At 30.6% G+C, this 16,965-nt stretch overlaps 1 protein-coding gene across 2 annotated transcripts in view; it reads left to right on the top strand.

The window, feature by feature from the left end:
- The first annotated feature begins 2,838 nt into the window (after nt 1–2,838).
- LOC111626504 (patched domain-containing protein 3-like) overlaps nt 2,839–16,965 on the top strand; it is a 34,064-nt gene continuing 19,937 nt past the window's right edge. Inside the window, exons 1-3 of one of the 2 annotated variants that reach the window (XM_023369899.1) lie at nt 2,839–3,113; nt 3,782–3,866; nt 15,731–15,798. The gene's annotated coding sequence lies outside the window, so the exon portion shown is untranslated. Of the gene's footprint in view, nt 3,114–3,778; nt 3,867–15,730; nt 15,799–16,965 lie in introns of both variants that reach the window. The other variant, XM_023369898.1, reaches the window with a different exon arrangement.

Below are 16,965 nucleotides of genomic sequence, written 5' to 3'. Positions count from 1 at the left end.
GTCATAAAACGATAAATAGTTTGTCAAATTTTTATTCATAAAAATGCAGTTTCAACTGCTTTTTATTTTATAAAATTCGTCTTCTTGCGCCACCAGAAGGCCTTTTAAACAATAGGTAGTCTGGTAGCGTTGGTCAGTAGTAGTACAAATTCAATATGAACGTTTGTTTCTTGAAAATTTGATCACGATTTAAATATAGTATTTACTTTTAATATTACCGATATGTCATCGAAAAGAAAACGTGTTGTATTATCATTAAAAGACAAATTAAAGTATTTGTTTCGATTATACGGATTTTCCCTTATCTGGACTACCTTCATCCCCAATTAGTCCGGATAATCGAGGTTCTACTGTATATAAAATTGCTTGTCCTGACTGACTGAATGACTCACTCACTCATTCACTCACTGATTCATCATCGCCCAGAGCAAACCGCTTAACCTAAAGAGGTGAAATTTGGTAGACAGTTAGGGTACGTCATGGAAACGCACACTAAGAAGGGATTTTTCGAAATTTTCCCCTTGGGGGAAATTTCGAAGGAGAGGGAGAGGATTAAGGCCTTACCGGAAGAATGGCTTCTACTGTACTATTGTAGATGCATATTTTTATTTTTATCTGCGTTGTGGTAGGGTATGCCATGAGAATGCACACTAAAGGGATTTTTCGAAATTCTCCAGCGGGGAAGAGGGAGAGCATTAAGACTTAACCGGAAGAACGGCTTCTACTGTACTATTTTAGATGCGATTTTTTGTTTTTATCTGTGTTTTTGTAGGGTATGCCACGGCAATGCACACTAAGAAGGGATTTTTCGAAATTCCCCCGCAGGCGGGAGAAGGAGAGGATTTAGTCTTCATCGAGTACTTAGGTGTATTAAATTAATAACATTTCAGACATTGTTATAAATATTTTTATCTATTTCGATTTTAAAAATGTTCAAACGGTTTTAAATTCGAATTTGTTATTGTATATTGGTTCGATTATAGAACGATTGTAAAAGTTCCAGAAAATTGATCAAATTGAAAATAGTTCGTTTGATTCTCGGCAATTCTCATCATTCTCGTTGGTAGGTGTTATATAAATACTGGTTAATGAAATAAATAAATGGTTGTTGAAATACTGAATATAAATGGGGTTTGCTTGCAAAATCCGCGCGGGCAAAGCCGCGGGTAACAGCTAGTCGTTCTATAATCGAATACAATATGCAATAACAAATTCGAATTTAAAACGGTTCGAACATTTTGTTAAAAAATCGAAATATATGAAAATATTTATAACAATGTCTGAAATGTTATCAATTTAATACACCTAAGTACTCAATAAAGACTAAACGTAGTTGAAAACAAAAAAATCGCATCTAAAATAGTACAGTAGAAGCCGTTCTTCCGGTTAAGCCTTAATGCTCTCCCACTCCCCCGCGGGGAAATTTCGAAAAATCCCTTCTTAGTGCGCGTTTTCATGAGTTACCCTAACTGTGTACCAAATTTCACCTCTAGGTTAAGCGGTTTGCTCTGGGCGATGATGAATCAGTTATTCAGTCAGTCAGGACAAGTAATTTTATATATTTAGATTGTTATTTTTATTTTTGCATTTTTTGCGTTTTAGGGTGTTCTATGTCTAAAAATGTAAAAATGGGAGTCATTTTCCTCTGTTTTATGTAACAGTTGGGAAAGTAAAAAAGAAGATTAATATACAGTAATACCCCGAACTTACGCGATAGGTGGGACCGAGCGATAACCGCGTAAGTCGAATTCGCGTAAGTCGGGGTATAATTTTTCAATGTGTGTAAAATCCAAGTCGGATGTATGTAAGCTAATAAATGTTCTCGTTAATCTTATCTCGTCTTTTGATTCGTTCATTGTTACAAGAAATCAGCACATAGAGTCTCTCGAGTCTCCGTAGATATAACAAACACAGAAATAAATAACAAAATAAATTGTAGCTATGTGTCGATTCCGCGCGACACGTCCGAACATGTAAGTTGAGCAATAGTGTGGAGGGAATGAGTAATCAAGAGTTGCGTGGTGCTCAAACAAAAGACGAATCGACGAGATTTGAAAATCGCGTAACTCCGAGTTCGCGTAAGTCGGGGTAGCGTAAGTCGAGGTATCACTGTACTGTATTAGCAAAGCTTCAAAAGCAATTTTGCTCATAAATATGTTTTTTTTCCCCCTTCCGTATCCATCATGGTATTATTTACTGTATTAAAAAAAAGAAGAGGTCGATGAAAAGTAGAGGAATCCTTAAAAGATTCGACAGTCAAAAAATTTTGACGACCCTCTGATCGAGAGCTTTATGTCAGCCTACTGCTGTGAAAATTCCGGGAGACTTTTCGGATAGTAAGAGGACCCAAGAAATTTTATCATGGGCATTCTGCCCGGATACGTCGGTCTTTGGTCAGGCTCACAATGGAAGTTGCTTAGCCGAATTCAGGCCCACGGTGGATATGATATAAAAATTCTCTTAGATCCTACAGGGCACAGTTCAAAATTACGTACACCCTTACGTTTTTACAATTTCATTTTCATATACTTTATTTCAAATAAGATTATTAAACGCTTGTTTAAGAAGGCTTACTGTTTTATTGTTAAGTACAGTCAGTCACTTCTCGACTTACGTCCGAAGTTGCGGAACAGAATCCCGTCGTAAGTCAAGAAGTAACTGTATTGACTAATGTAGGCATTACTTTGACCATTAAACTGCCGAATGTATGTATATATTATATATTATTTAAATATATACTTTTAAATAATATATAAATTTATAATTTATCAAATTTCTATTTATTAAAATATATATAGTGTTACATGTNAAAATATGTAGTATTACATGTAACATACAAAATTCATACAAGATAAATTCATATATTGCAAGAATGCTATTATTCCTCAACAACAATCAAATGAACAAAATGTTGAAACAATAGTAATGAACATGAAGTACTAAACTTTAAAATTATCACATTGAAAAATCACTGGTAAGATCATCATCATCAGAATCTTCTTCGCTAGAATGTTTTTGTATGGTTGAAGCAGATGATGGCTTCCAAGTGTAACACTTTACCGTTGTTGCCTTTAAGTAGCTCCTATGCTAATAACAGTGCTTTACAGGAATCGGTAAGAACTCGATTTTGTAATTTTTATTAAATTTAATTGTAAAAAAATACGTTCAACTGCTGCACTTAAATGAGGAAGCAATAAAAACATGTATTTACTGCCAAAGTAAAATAAAAATATATAGAAATATAGAATAAAAATAAATGTTCTGAAAGGTACTAAATAGAAAGGAAAGGAAATTGGGATTTCATGAATGGTACTAGGAAAATGGTATTGGAACAAGTGAAAAGGTACTAGATTAGTACAAAAGTACTAGGTAGAAGAGCACTGGTACCGCCTTTATAGCCCCGATTCTGTTACCCGGCATCGCCGCTAGAGGCGCCTCGATCTAGTTTCGTCGTTCCACTCAAGGTCTTATAATCTAAGACCTTGAGTTCCACTAGCTCTATTAGAAAAAGGCTGAAAAAACCGGCGGTAGACTTTCGATTTAACAAATTTCGGCTATAACGGACAAAAAAGTTTGTCCTAAAAGGAAAATCCATAATTTCTTTTATTCGCAGGTAGAACACGCCAACAGATAAGTCAATGAATATAAATTACTTAATGTACTGAGAATTGTAATAATTATTCATACAATACTGTACTTATAATAAGAGCATTTTGGTATATTTTATACGATGTAAGTTCGATATTAATATATTATTTTTAAAACTTATTCGATTTAGCAGACTTTCGGCAATAGCGGACATCCCTTCCTCTAATTACAGTAGTCCGTTGAATCGAGAGCCTACTTTATATGAAAAGGAAACTAATGTAAATATGATAATATTAAAAATATATTCTAAATTTCTTGAGAATAACGTACATTTTTACAACAAATTATCAATTAATGATATCAAAAATGAAATATATATGTTGTGCTTCTGAATGAGAAAAGAATAAACATGTAGAGAGATAGATTCTAAATTCTAAAGAATTTCGTCTCAAAGAAAGACATAAATAACACAGATAATAGCTTAGCTACTATTAAATCATGTTTTTCCTGTATGTATTCCTTATTCCTTTATTTTCGGTTATCCAGGAATTACTTACTTCTTTACAGAATTATTTTAATAACATTTTAATTTCAATTTTTTTTATTTTAAAATATTTAATTTCAGTAATAACTTTGTAAATGTAAATGAGTATAATAAAAAATATATGCGTTTAATATACATAAGTGTTTCTTCACGGATATTTATTTCCACCAATTGAAGCACCATCTATGATGAAACGATAGCCCCATCTTGTGGCACTTTGAAGTTTAACACCATTGTTCAAAATTTTTTTGTAGGATTCCAGTATATTGATTAAACGGATCACTCTATATAGAATTTCAGAACCGAGAGAAATGTCTGACGCCAGCTTTGATATCAGAGCATGAATCATTAAGTAATATATCAAGTTGAAGATTCAGTTATATTCACCGTTCTGTGGGGTAGCGTAAGTCGAGGTATCACTGTACTGTATTAGCAAAGCTTCAAAAGCAATTTTGCTCATAAATATGTTTTTTTTCCCCCTTCCGTATCCATCATGGTATTATTTACTGTATTAAAAAAAAGAAGAGGTCGATGAAAAGTAGAGGAATCCTTAANACAATCGCCGGTGTATGTCGACAAGCACAGATAAGCTTTGGTGGAGGTCGAAACCACACCCGAGAAGCCGATGTGGACAGAGAGGCGATAGTCTGTCGCTAAATTCTTCGCCGTTTCCTTCTGCTCAAATTGGTGATACCGTACGAATACAAGTCCCTGTGTCGACCGTGTCTGTACAGATGCCCGAAATGTGTTGGTGGTTGTTGTTGGAATAAAATATTCCAACTTTTAGGTATTAATTAGCAAACAAAAATGGTACCCTGAAGCAGCTTTATACTCGTAATCAATTCGTAATTTGTAAAAAAAAGTTACTTTCCATAGATGAGATTTCTTCTCAAGAAATATCGCTGAGAGATACAGCTGCAGCTAATTCGAAAAGTGAAGGTCAAGGCTATACACGCTGTCATTGCAAAAAGAAGTGTTCTACGAATAAATGCAGTTGTGAAACAAGGGACTCTTGTGCAATTCAAAGTGCCATAACAGTTTAAGTTGTTGCAATAAATAAGAATGTATAACGTTAATCACATAATTTATGTGCAAGTTTATTATCGTATTATTATCTTTAATGATTTAGAATGTACTGTTCATTTTAGGTTCAACAGTTTATTTACATTGCTGTTACTTAAGCTTTCTCCTATTTTGACATATTAAAAAGTTGCATTTTTGTCTTAACGTAATAAAAATATTTTATTCAACATTCAACATTCACCATCATCATTTTTATTTATCACTTATGGTGAATGTTGAATAAAAATATTTTTATTACGTTAAGACAAAAATGTAACTTTTTAATATGTCAAATACGTAATTCTTATCGCTATCGAAGAAAAAGCCGAAAGACGTTGTTTGAGAAGGAAATTGAATTTTTCGACCACGAGTATATGAGATTTCTTTTCGTGTCGAGTCAATACTAACAAAAAAATTTTAATTCATAATTGATAAAATTATACAGCAAATTTTTCCAAAAATAAAAAGAAGTATCTAATTCATCGAAAAAAGAATATTAAAATGATACCAAATTATATGTATAGGCCTAAGTTATTAAAAGCATAAACACTATATTAAGATTATTTATTAATCAGAAGTGTTAAGTTCTGATTAATAAATAATCTTAATAGACAAAACAATTTAAGAAATAGATCGAGGAAGAAAACTATATGAAAAAAGGATTAAATTTAAATACATTTTCCATTACATAAGGGATTTTTTAGCTCCAACATACGCAATTAATTTTTCAACTAATTCTCTTCACAAAGCAAATTGTCCTTTTCTTGTAAATTTGTTTTGGAATTTTCCACTGTTCATTTTCTTTTTATTTTCTGCACATGTTACTAATATTTCTTTTTGTTTTTTGCTTATTTCTTAAAATAAAACATTGGAAATTTTCATTTTGTTTCTGCGTACTATATTGCTATAAGACAACTTTTAACTGTAGCACGTGTAAACTAATTCGCGTTGATTTGTTTACAACTTGTTACAGTTAAGTTGATTGGTCGAATCATTATAGTCGCAAACCCAGATGCATTGTAAATAATCCCATCATGCTTGACGATATACGCGACCAAGTGAGTATGACGTATTCCGCTCGCCTCTCGAGTTCGCTCGAAGGGTCTAACTCGAGACTATCAATTATGTGAGTCATAGTAACACGAGTGAGTTCGATGACGTCAGTTCGAGTACAACACAAAAAACTCGAGACTAAGGGCCCACATATTCAACCCAAGATGCATGTGTTTTCCTGAAGCAGTTTTCTTTGCGTACAGGTGGCGCTCAACTCAGTTCCACTAGCTGTATAATGGCACCCCGTAATAAGAAGTGTTATGGTGCTGCTCAGCACTATTCCGCGGCACCGGGTTGAAAACCACTGGTCTACAGCATTACCTCTGTTGTAAGAAAGTAATTTAACTAAGTTTAATACATGTTTGAATGTAGTCTTAATAAATTATTGATTTTATAGTGCGAAAAACAATTTTAAAACACATAAAATAAAAAAAAAAAAGAAAAATATGCGTTAATACGATTGACGTGACTATTTTTTTCTTTTTATATTGTTTCATTAATATTTTTTTCTTGCATTATATACTCATATATAAAATACATTATATGATATAGACCCAGGGTGGCCAAGCTCCTTGATAGTCCGAGCCATTTTTAAAAATTTGATATTTTTCGCGAGCCGTAATTAAATACGTATTAAAAAGGTGTGCAAAAAATTCCAGATTACAAATTATATCCGTAGCAAGAGTGATACAAATTGTTTCCTCCAGAGCATAATGTCAACTGTCCGTTGCAATGACAGTTTACAAATTCAAAATCGGTCTGGAGTCGGTCGATAACGGATGATTACGCAACTGTTTATGTTCGTTTGCGCAGTTTTCGATGAGTCATATCATCCTTAACTTGGACGGAAATGAAATTTGTTGCAACGTTGCACTTAGTCTTTCATATTTGTTGTTAGTAATTTAAAAGACATTTTGAAACACATACGGAACGATAATAATTTTTAAAAATATAACAACACAAAAATGAAAAGGGAACTCGGGTACGTTTATCGAGAGCCACAAATAATCCTTCAAAGAGCTGCAGGTTGGCCACCCCTGATATAGACTATTAATATAATATGATATAAACTATAAAAAATCGATTCTCGAAGCTCGATATTAATCTATAAGGAGTGAAATTTCGTTTTAATATTTTAATTGTTCTAACGGTATAATCAAAGAATGCTGTTTTTTTTTGAGGAAGTTCTTCTAAGTTTCGAGTGACGCAAATTCAGTATTTGACATTTAAAAAATAAGGAAAATTTAACTTTACTTTCCTCATTCTAAGGAAAGTACCCCGAGAGTCTTTATAGAATTTCAAATTATAAATTGCGTATTGTTCGTCGTATATAATTATTTACTCTTAATATATATATATTATTACAGTCAACAATAAAAATATAGGCCTATATTTTTTATTTTGACTGTAATAATCAATGAAAAATAATTTCATCTTAATGATAATTGTATTGTTATATTTTCGATAATTGTCGAAAATTTATTAGAAATTAATTTCTAAACCTTTTAAAGCGAATTTTAGAAATTTTGTATGTTAATCCAGCTGCGATTTTTTCTATTTTAATATTTCTCTTTTTCTGTTTTCAGATTGTTTTATTGAATAAATATGTTGTTGTATATAAAACATTCATTATAAATACAAATTTTCTGTAGTGGAAGCTGACGTTATATACAGTATTATTAATTCGAAATCTATGAAAACCTTTTCTAAATTAAACCAGCATTTAACAAAATTTTCCTTTTTATTTACAAGTTTTTGGCAGAGAATATTTTAATATTAAAAATAATAATAATTTTTAGTATGCGGCTATTTTCAGGGATGTTTTTAAACTTTGATAATAAGTATGTGTAGGTGATTTTATTTGCTATGGTTCACATAATTTAAGAATTAAAATAATTTTTTTTAAAATAGTATTATACAAAATTAAAAAAAAAAAATTATAAAACATTCAAGAAAATTTGACAAAATAAATGAAAGAATTATTTATTTTTTTGGACTTCTTGTAGAAGTTTTGATATTGTTTATGTATGTACAGTATTGTATAATTTATGCAATCAATAATCATATTTATATTTATAGTATAAGGTATGAGAAATCCTATTATTCGTCCGCGCTTATCACTAGTATTTTAACACTATGTTCATAGTGGTGGTTTCCTTAAAATAGATCCTTCGATTATTACATATATAAAAATAGATAAAGAGTAAAATTTCTTTTTACTCTCTATTTATTCTCTTTCTTATCTATTTCTCTTTATCTTAAGATTAAAATATACCAAAAAAGCATGTTTGGTCTTAAAATAAAGAGAAAAATAGCTCAAGTACTTACACCAAATCGAAATTTGTATCAAAAAGTCATTTTCGTTCACAAAGAAGCTATTTATCTCCGTTGGGGAAAAATTATATATAATCGGGTAATTTTCTATCATGTGCTGTTAAAACAATGGCTAATTAAAAAAAGTATTTCGATGATTTATCTTGCTTTATTCTGATAATGGACAATTAATAATTTCCTTAAAAGCCGAAACAAAAGTTTCAATTTCAGAAAAAGTGAACCTTTTAAAATAATAGCACTTTAATTTATAAATTAAAAATGTGATAAAATGATGTATTATTAATAATAAAATTTAAAAAATTGTAAGCATAACTGTATGAAATACACAATGTTACGCTTAATGTATTGTGTAATGTGTAATGATTTCAACCTCATTTTAATGTTAAAATCTAAGAAATTGGATGAATTTAGCTTAAAGAAATAATTTTATTGATTTAAATACTAATTATTCAATTAGGGGCGAAGATAGATGTCACGCCGTCACTAGGGTATCCCGAGCTCGAGTTCAAGTCTTATTTTTTGATCCCCTTACGAATTAGTGCAAATATACCGCGAATTCATAATTTTTGATTTTCATCAAAACTTCTTTGAATTGAGTTTGGATAATATGAACGTCTGGCAAAGTTGTTATATACTAATCTTTACAAGTTTACTTTGTATAGATATAAATATATAACGCAAGCGTTGACACTTGGACCGTTGAAGCTGGAAATTTTACTTTTTCAACATAATGTTTGTTACTTTTTTTTTATTTCGTTATTTTATAATTCAAATTGGGCACTTAATCGGCTCCCGTATGCGTTGCACACACTACACGTCTTTTGCGGCGATCCTGGCTAGGCGATAAGCAAGATAAACATTGAATCGGGGCACCTCGTGCAATAAACAATAAGGCGCCACTGTTTTAACAATTAAAAATGTAAAGAAGTTAACTATGGGGAGCCACTTGAAAATTCTTGGACCCAATTATGAAAACCATTCCGATAAAACCATCAGTAACAAATGTATTTAAGAATATAATTGTTTAGGCTATATTAAATAAACATTTATCTAAAACATAAAAAATTTTAAAAAATAAAGAATTTTTCCATTTATAATTGTTTTGTCAAATTGAAATAAAAAATATTTTCTAAATTTTTTACTTTAATTTTTATATGAACCGTAGCAAATAAAATTATCTACATATTAAAGAAAAAAAAAAACAGTGTATATAGGTAACAAGTTCTTATTTTTATTTAATATTATTTAAAATTTTGAATCATTCATTAATTTTACCCTTTTCGAATGTTTTCTTTTGTAATTATTGCACATTATTTAACTTTTATAGTGTGATTTATAAATTTTAATGTAAAATTAAACTATAAAAACTCATTCCACGAAATCAACTTTATCATTAGCATTATCTTTTGATTGTTTATCACTAAGGTAAAAAGTAAAAATTACATTTAATAAAATAGGAAATCTTTTTAATAAAAAGATTGATTACATTTTATTAATTGCACTATACAACAATTAATTCGTGTTTATTTACAACCTATTGTTTAATTCTATTTAATTTATCCTTGTTTTCATTCTCGTTAATTCTTGTGATTAAAATGCTTATTGGGTTGCAATTTGAAAAAATTCCCACTGTCGTCCGTGCGTATGCCTGTCTGTGTTTCCTTAATCTTGAGAACGGAGTTAGATAGAGGAAAGTCGGGAACAGATATGGAAGCTGAGGGTAATTCCCACTTATCGTGCGGATGTGTTGGGAGTTGCTGGTTCGAGTCTCGCTCTGGATTGATTTTTTTCTTCTAGAATATTATAAATTATTTAATTAATATTCATTTAATACGAGATGTTCGCCTAACACCTCCCTCTACCCTCTAGTGGCAAATTATGTAGTAATTAATTACATATAATCGTGGAAAAGTAGCCATATGTAATTCCGTGGTTGTTCGGCTTTACAAATTTACCGGGTTTCGTAATGTTTGTTTACGTAAATACTATTTAGTGAGATATTTCGTTTCTCTTTAACTTATATAAAGATTGACACTGTTTACATTAAATAAACTATTTTGTAATTTTGTCTTCATTAACTTTATTTCATACAAGATTTTATAAACCTCATATTTTGACAGAAAACTTATAATTGAGTTAAAAGTTTTAATTTTTCTCTTCTGAAATTTTACTGTGTTTCCTTATTATTACTAAACTTAGCAAAATAATTTCAAAAATTATTTTAAAAATATTATAGGGAATTGGATAATGATGACTAACTCTTTGCTTTTGATGGAGATGTGGGTGCAGTTTATTTGTACGGTTGTGTTATACCAGAATCTCTACATGATAAAAATCCCTAAACTATCAGAATCTCAACAGGTTAAAATCCCCACACAATCAAAATGTCGACAAAATCGAAGCACGTTATTGTTATTGTTTATAAATACGTTTTTGTAGATCTCGGGGACTTTCTATTGACAGTTTTGTATAGCTTCAGCGAAAAGAACATAAAAAGTTTACAAGTGTTTAATTGTCGGTTTAATAATCTGTTTTCTATATAAATAAAAAAGTTAGTTTTGTAATAATTGATTAGCCTATATAGTATTACGTCTTGACTTCTTATCTACACTTACTAACATAATATTTTGTCTGTACATCTATAGCTCTATAAACCACTTTTTATTTATGAAAAATGCGTTTAACGTCAACCACGTTAGAACTCAAATTTTTCTTACAATCATGGTTCTGGTCATAATCTACTGATAGTATTTTACTTTTATAAAGAGGAGATAGTGTTCTATCAACATCAGTGGAAATGGTGGATGCGCCGCTTCCTTTGTATTTTCTAAAAAATAAATACATATTAATTTTAATTATATGAAAATAATCGCACAATATTTTATTATAACCGCATTATGTATCTTATTACAAATTTCTATAATGCACGTGAAAAAAAAAGATTGCTATTGTATATTCGAATATTAGTGGCGGAGTGGAAGCGTTGTATTGTCAGCATCCAAAAAGCCAGATTCGCGCATGCGCTTTGCAGAGCACCAACCTCACCCGGTTTAGCCTGTGGAAACCTAGGACCTTGGGTGGATGTTACACGTATACCGCATCCAATTCTATCCAGGACTGGTTATCGGCTGTTAGCCGCCTGCCCGCTAGATATTTGGCCGCCCTCGCCCGATTACGTGAATCGCGAGTAGATTTATAACTTAACCCAACCGATAAGAATTTACTGATATGTTTTTATGATAGTTCTGTATAATAGTTCACAGGAGTTTTAAAAAATCCATTAAAATATTTGATATTTTCATTCAGCTCTCCGATTTTATATTACTCACGGTTTTCAATGTTAAGCCAGTGACATTACGGTTTCGTATATCTCATCTTTAAGGGGATGTAGAAAAAAACGTGTACAATTCTTGTACTATGTTAAAAAATTAACTGTTACTTTGACAGCGTCATTTACAACTAAATTTAATGAATGAGAGAGATGCACGAGGTACAGAAAAAGCCCTAGAATTTATTTTCCTTAAATTTACGATTTATGTATCCATTTGTCATAAAAATTTGTCTTTCCACTTTTTCCCGAGACTACAAATATTTGAGTACAAAGTAACTGGTTTCGACTTATTTCTACTTAAGAAGTAGTTAAATAATTAAGCGATTAGGGGATTGGGGACATAAACAAAATCCTNATAGTTGACAGGAGTTTAAAAAATCCATTAAAATATTTGATATATTTATTCCGCTCTCCGATTTTATATTACTCACGGATTTCAATGTTAAACCGGTGATATTACGATTTCGTATATCCCATCTTTAAGGGGATGTAGAAAAAAACGTGTACAATTCTTGTATAATGTTAAAAAATTAACCGTTACTTCGACAGCGTCATTTACAACTAAATTTAATGAATGAGAAATGCACCAGGTACAGAAAAAGCTCTTGAATTTATTTTCTTTAAATTTACGATTTATGTATCCATTTGTCATAAAAATTTGTCTTTTCACTTTTTTCCCGAGACTACAAATACTCGAGTACAAAGTAACCGGTTTCGACTTATTTCTACTTAAGTAGTTAAATAATTAAGCGATTAGGGAAATGGGGACGTAAACAAAAGCCTGATGAAAGAGCCGGAATATTACTTAAACAAAAGCTTAACCGAACCAATCTATAGCCGAGTACAGTGGCGACTGATTTCTTCGAAATACTGTAGTCTATTTAATTATAATTTTCTTTTAAAGTATATTCATATAATTGAAGAAAATTTTGTATGTACCGCTACATCCACCACACATTTTATTTCACCGACTAAAGTTTTTATTATTTTATTTTTAATTGTAGCCCTTATATCGTGGCTAGCAATTCGGAATGTAATTGTGATATTAAAAATATATTTAGAAAGTCTGCGGTTTTTACTGGCTTATCGAATAAACGATACGAATGGACCCTAGACCATCACTGACTGACTGTCCCTGCCATTGACTGACTGTCCCTGGATGTCGGCTTCTTACAGAAACACAGCTTCCCTATCATCAAATGTCACGGCACGCCAGTGATACAAAATTTCATTGGCAAAACAAATGAAATTTGTTTTGCCAATGAAATTTTGTATGTTGATTGCTTATACTCCCATTCATATCGGAGTATAAATGTGAGATCCGAAAGGCCCTGGGTCTAAGTTAATAATTTTATTAATATGTTTAAATTATCGACAAAATAATACTTCGTTTTTGGTGAGAAAAATGGTGTTTTAGACGTGGGAAAAATAGATGACAGATGACACTTCCTTTCCACAGAAGAGAACATCCGCTGTTTTTCCCTTATCCGTTAAAAATCTCGCTCAGATGGGAAATGGTTACCCCTCATTCATCCCCCTTTCATCCGTTCTCACGAAAGAGTTACTGAACGATGATTGGACGAAATTTTGAAATAAAAGGAGAAATTAGTCAGAATTCGAGGAGTTTAGCGACGAGTTCTTCGACAGATCCGAAGCATACAAACTCCACATACGTTTCCCTCTTGACGGCCAACGCCCTATACGAGTCACTTAGACTAAGTCCCGAGTCTACACTTAGAAGAAGTGATCTTTTATATTTTGTGCACGAATTGATCTCCCATACGATAGTAATATGAACCCTATCTACCAGGTGTCCTATATCTACAGAAACGAAGACGACGACAACTAACAGGTCGTATGTTTAGAATCATTTGTGAGCTCTCTCTCTCGAACGCGCATTAGCTTAGATTAAGCCGTAGTCTATAGCTTGTCGTATAATCGTTGTATTTGGTTATTTGTATTCGTTTGTTTGAGATTTATTAAATTATACTTATGTTTATTATTCAAAAATGTCTCTTATTTGGGTGTCCGAATCAGATCGCATACGCGTGTTAATCCGCGTATAATAAGTTCGATTAACTGGTGTCGGGAACCTGACGAACGTCTGAACTTCGCCGTTCAGATCATTTTAAAATATGCTCTCCTATGAAATATTTGAGATCAGATCTAGTGATCTGCATCCTAGAGAACTAGTCTTACCGACTAGCGCCGAGTAAGTGTTACACGAGTGCTACCTACTCCGTAACCCCGGCTGATCTCACATAAGCAATCAAAACTCTTAAAATATACATCAGTAAATATTTATATTAGTGGTTTATAAGTAATATATAAAAATTATTTTATAAGCAAATATTATTTATTATAAAAATTACTACAATAGTGCTCTCACCAAAAAATGAGTTAAACAGATTTCCTCATTATTGGCATTTTCTCTCATTATTGTCATCCAAACCGAGAGATGTAAATTCTACATCAAGACGTCCATTAACTCTGCTCATAATTAAACCTAAAAATGCGACATAAATTAACATCAGTTTACCTTAAAATTATTTGATATTTTACCTTTAATTTGGCTGGTCATTTCCCTTGCACTGGCAAGATGACCGTGTCAATAACAGTCACATGAGCAAATTCATTATTCAGTAATTTTATATGATGATTTATTGACATTTGACATATTATGCAAATTAAATTAATTAACAGTTTTAGATTTGTGAAAATCGCTTTTAAACAATGAATGAAAACGAACTTTCAAATTAGAGCTTTTGGCTCACAGGGCTTAGTTTCTACTAACATCTACTCCTTATAAAAATGAAATACAATCAATACATTATGGCACGGACTAGGTCGTGATTTTGATTGTTAGAACAATCTGTAAAATTTTAACGATTAACTGATTAGCCGTTATGTTTATAATTTTTAAGTTTAAATTCATTTATACTCAAGAAAATAAATCACTTTCACCGTACGACCCACTCAAAAAACAAGTAATTTGCGACAATTATTAAAGTTAAAAAATTTTTTTTGTAATTCGAAATAGTAATTTGAATAGATTAAAAAGCAAGTAAAACAACATTAATTAACGAAATTTTCTGACAGTGCTTTTTGATTCATTAAACAGTCGTTTTGGACTGTTTTTTGTCTGATTGTTCAATATTATTTGTATTATGGCTCTAAGATTGCCGTTTAACCTGTTGAGATATCGATAGGAATTCCGATCATTTCCGCTTCCTCTGAGCTCACTACTGATTCAGAGAACTTACGCACCAGCGCGTGGCGGTCTTTGTTAGAATTATAAGAAATTTGGCATCTTCCCCCGATCAATTCTGTTAGCCTCGTCAATGCTCTGTAAAAACAACCGTAGGCTATTTGAAAAAGTAATTTACTGTATATTAAACTATACTATAATTTATCTATTGTTTGTATATAATGCATTGTTTGTTTAAAAATTATTTTTATCCTGGGGAATGAAATGAGCTGTAAATTGGAATAAACAAGTCAACTGTTGCCTTTTTTTTTTTTTTTAATTTCAGCAATTGTGAATTAAAATAATGTATATGTATATAATTTTATATATTATCTTGGCTTAAAATTCGAAATTCAGATTAAAACTTATATGAATCGTTTACCATCAGTGCGTCCACTAACCCAGTTAATGTTAATAGGAATAATTCAACAAAATAATTGGGAAATAATTTAGAATCAGTATAAAAAAATTTATCATTTCCACAGTCTTTTCATAGAATTTTTAAAATGTATTTTAATTTATGTTATAAGTCGTATTCATGATAATAATAAAAGTGTTTATTTCCTACAAGGTATCGATTGCTTCTGTACCAAAATATATACAAGAAGAAAAAAAGAAAGAAAAAAATTGAATGCATAGGTAAGAAAAAAATATCTCAAATACAAAGTGCAAATAAATTTAATTTCTTCTAATTAACAATTGCTCCATTTAGTAACGTAATACCATCTCTTAGTATTTGCAAATTTTCAGAATTTTAATCAAATATAAGATTAATATAAATGTTAATTAAATCTACTCATAGGTACTATCTGAAAGTTTAAAATAAAAATCCATTGTTACAAAAAATTCACACATTAGTTACGATATACTACGTATTTAATTATTTGATTTAATTAATTAATAAATGCATTATCAACACGTTTTAATTTAACATTCAAGCATGAACATTTAGTTTTAAAATTTTATATAAAAATAATTTTTTATGTGTTATAAAATTACAGAAAAAAACATAATTTACCTTATTTCAGTAAATACGTACTTTTTAGTTTTAGATTTTCTTTTATAGAATTACTTAAAATTTTATTTTTAACATGATTTAAATTTTACGAGTTTAAAAGTACAAATGTTTTTGTTATAGTGTATGAGTATATATTAACTGAATTTATAGAAGGCGATTCTGTAATCATTATAAGTGTTTAAGTTTGAAAAAGTAATTTTACAAGTACAGTAGAGCCTCGATTATCCGACCTAATTGGGGACTGGGTTGTCGGATAATTGAAAGGGCGGATAACCGAAAAGTATGAAAAAATCTATTATTAGTGTAGTATATTATTATATGGACCGTTTATTTTGAAAGTGGTGTAAGTCCATTTTTTCTTCTTTCGAGATATTTAAACATTTGCATTTTAGTTGATTCAAAAATATAAACAAAGTGTACTAAGTTTGACAATGTTTCTATGACTTTAGAAATATGTAAGTTGATTGCATAAAGACTTCTATGTGAATTTATCCAAACTAATATATTCTTTCTGGGCCATAAATGGACTTACACCACTTTCATAATTACTAAACTGTAAAATTCATTAAATTTCTATTATGTAAAACTCAATGTCACTTGAAACACATTGCGTTTTATTCTGATTTTGTTCATATATAATAACAAGAAATAAAATAGTATTGTTTATTCTGAACATTAAAAATATTTACTTATTGTTAAACTATTTTATGATAAATTTATCATTATTATGAGCTTACCATTAGACACTGCTTTTCATTTAGATTCATTACATGGATTTTTTTCTAGTC

This window comes from Centruroides sculpturatus, unplaced genomic scaffold (genome assembly GCF_000671375.1).
Source record: "Centruroides sculpturatus isolate CEXI.00-Female unplaced genomic scaffold, Cexi_2.0 scaffold159, whole genome shotgun sequence".
Taxonomy (NCBI): Eukaryota; Metazoa; Arthropoda; class Arachnida; order Scorpiones; family Buthidae; genus Centruroides; species Centruroides sculpturatus.
This window is presented reverse-complemented; position numbering and strand designations above follow the sequence as displayed.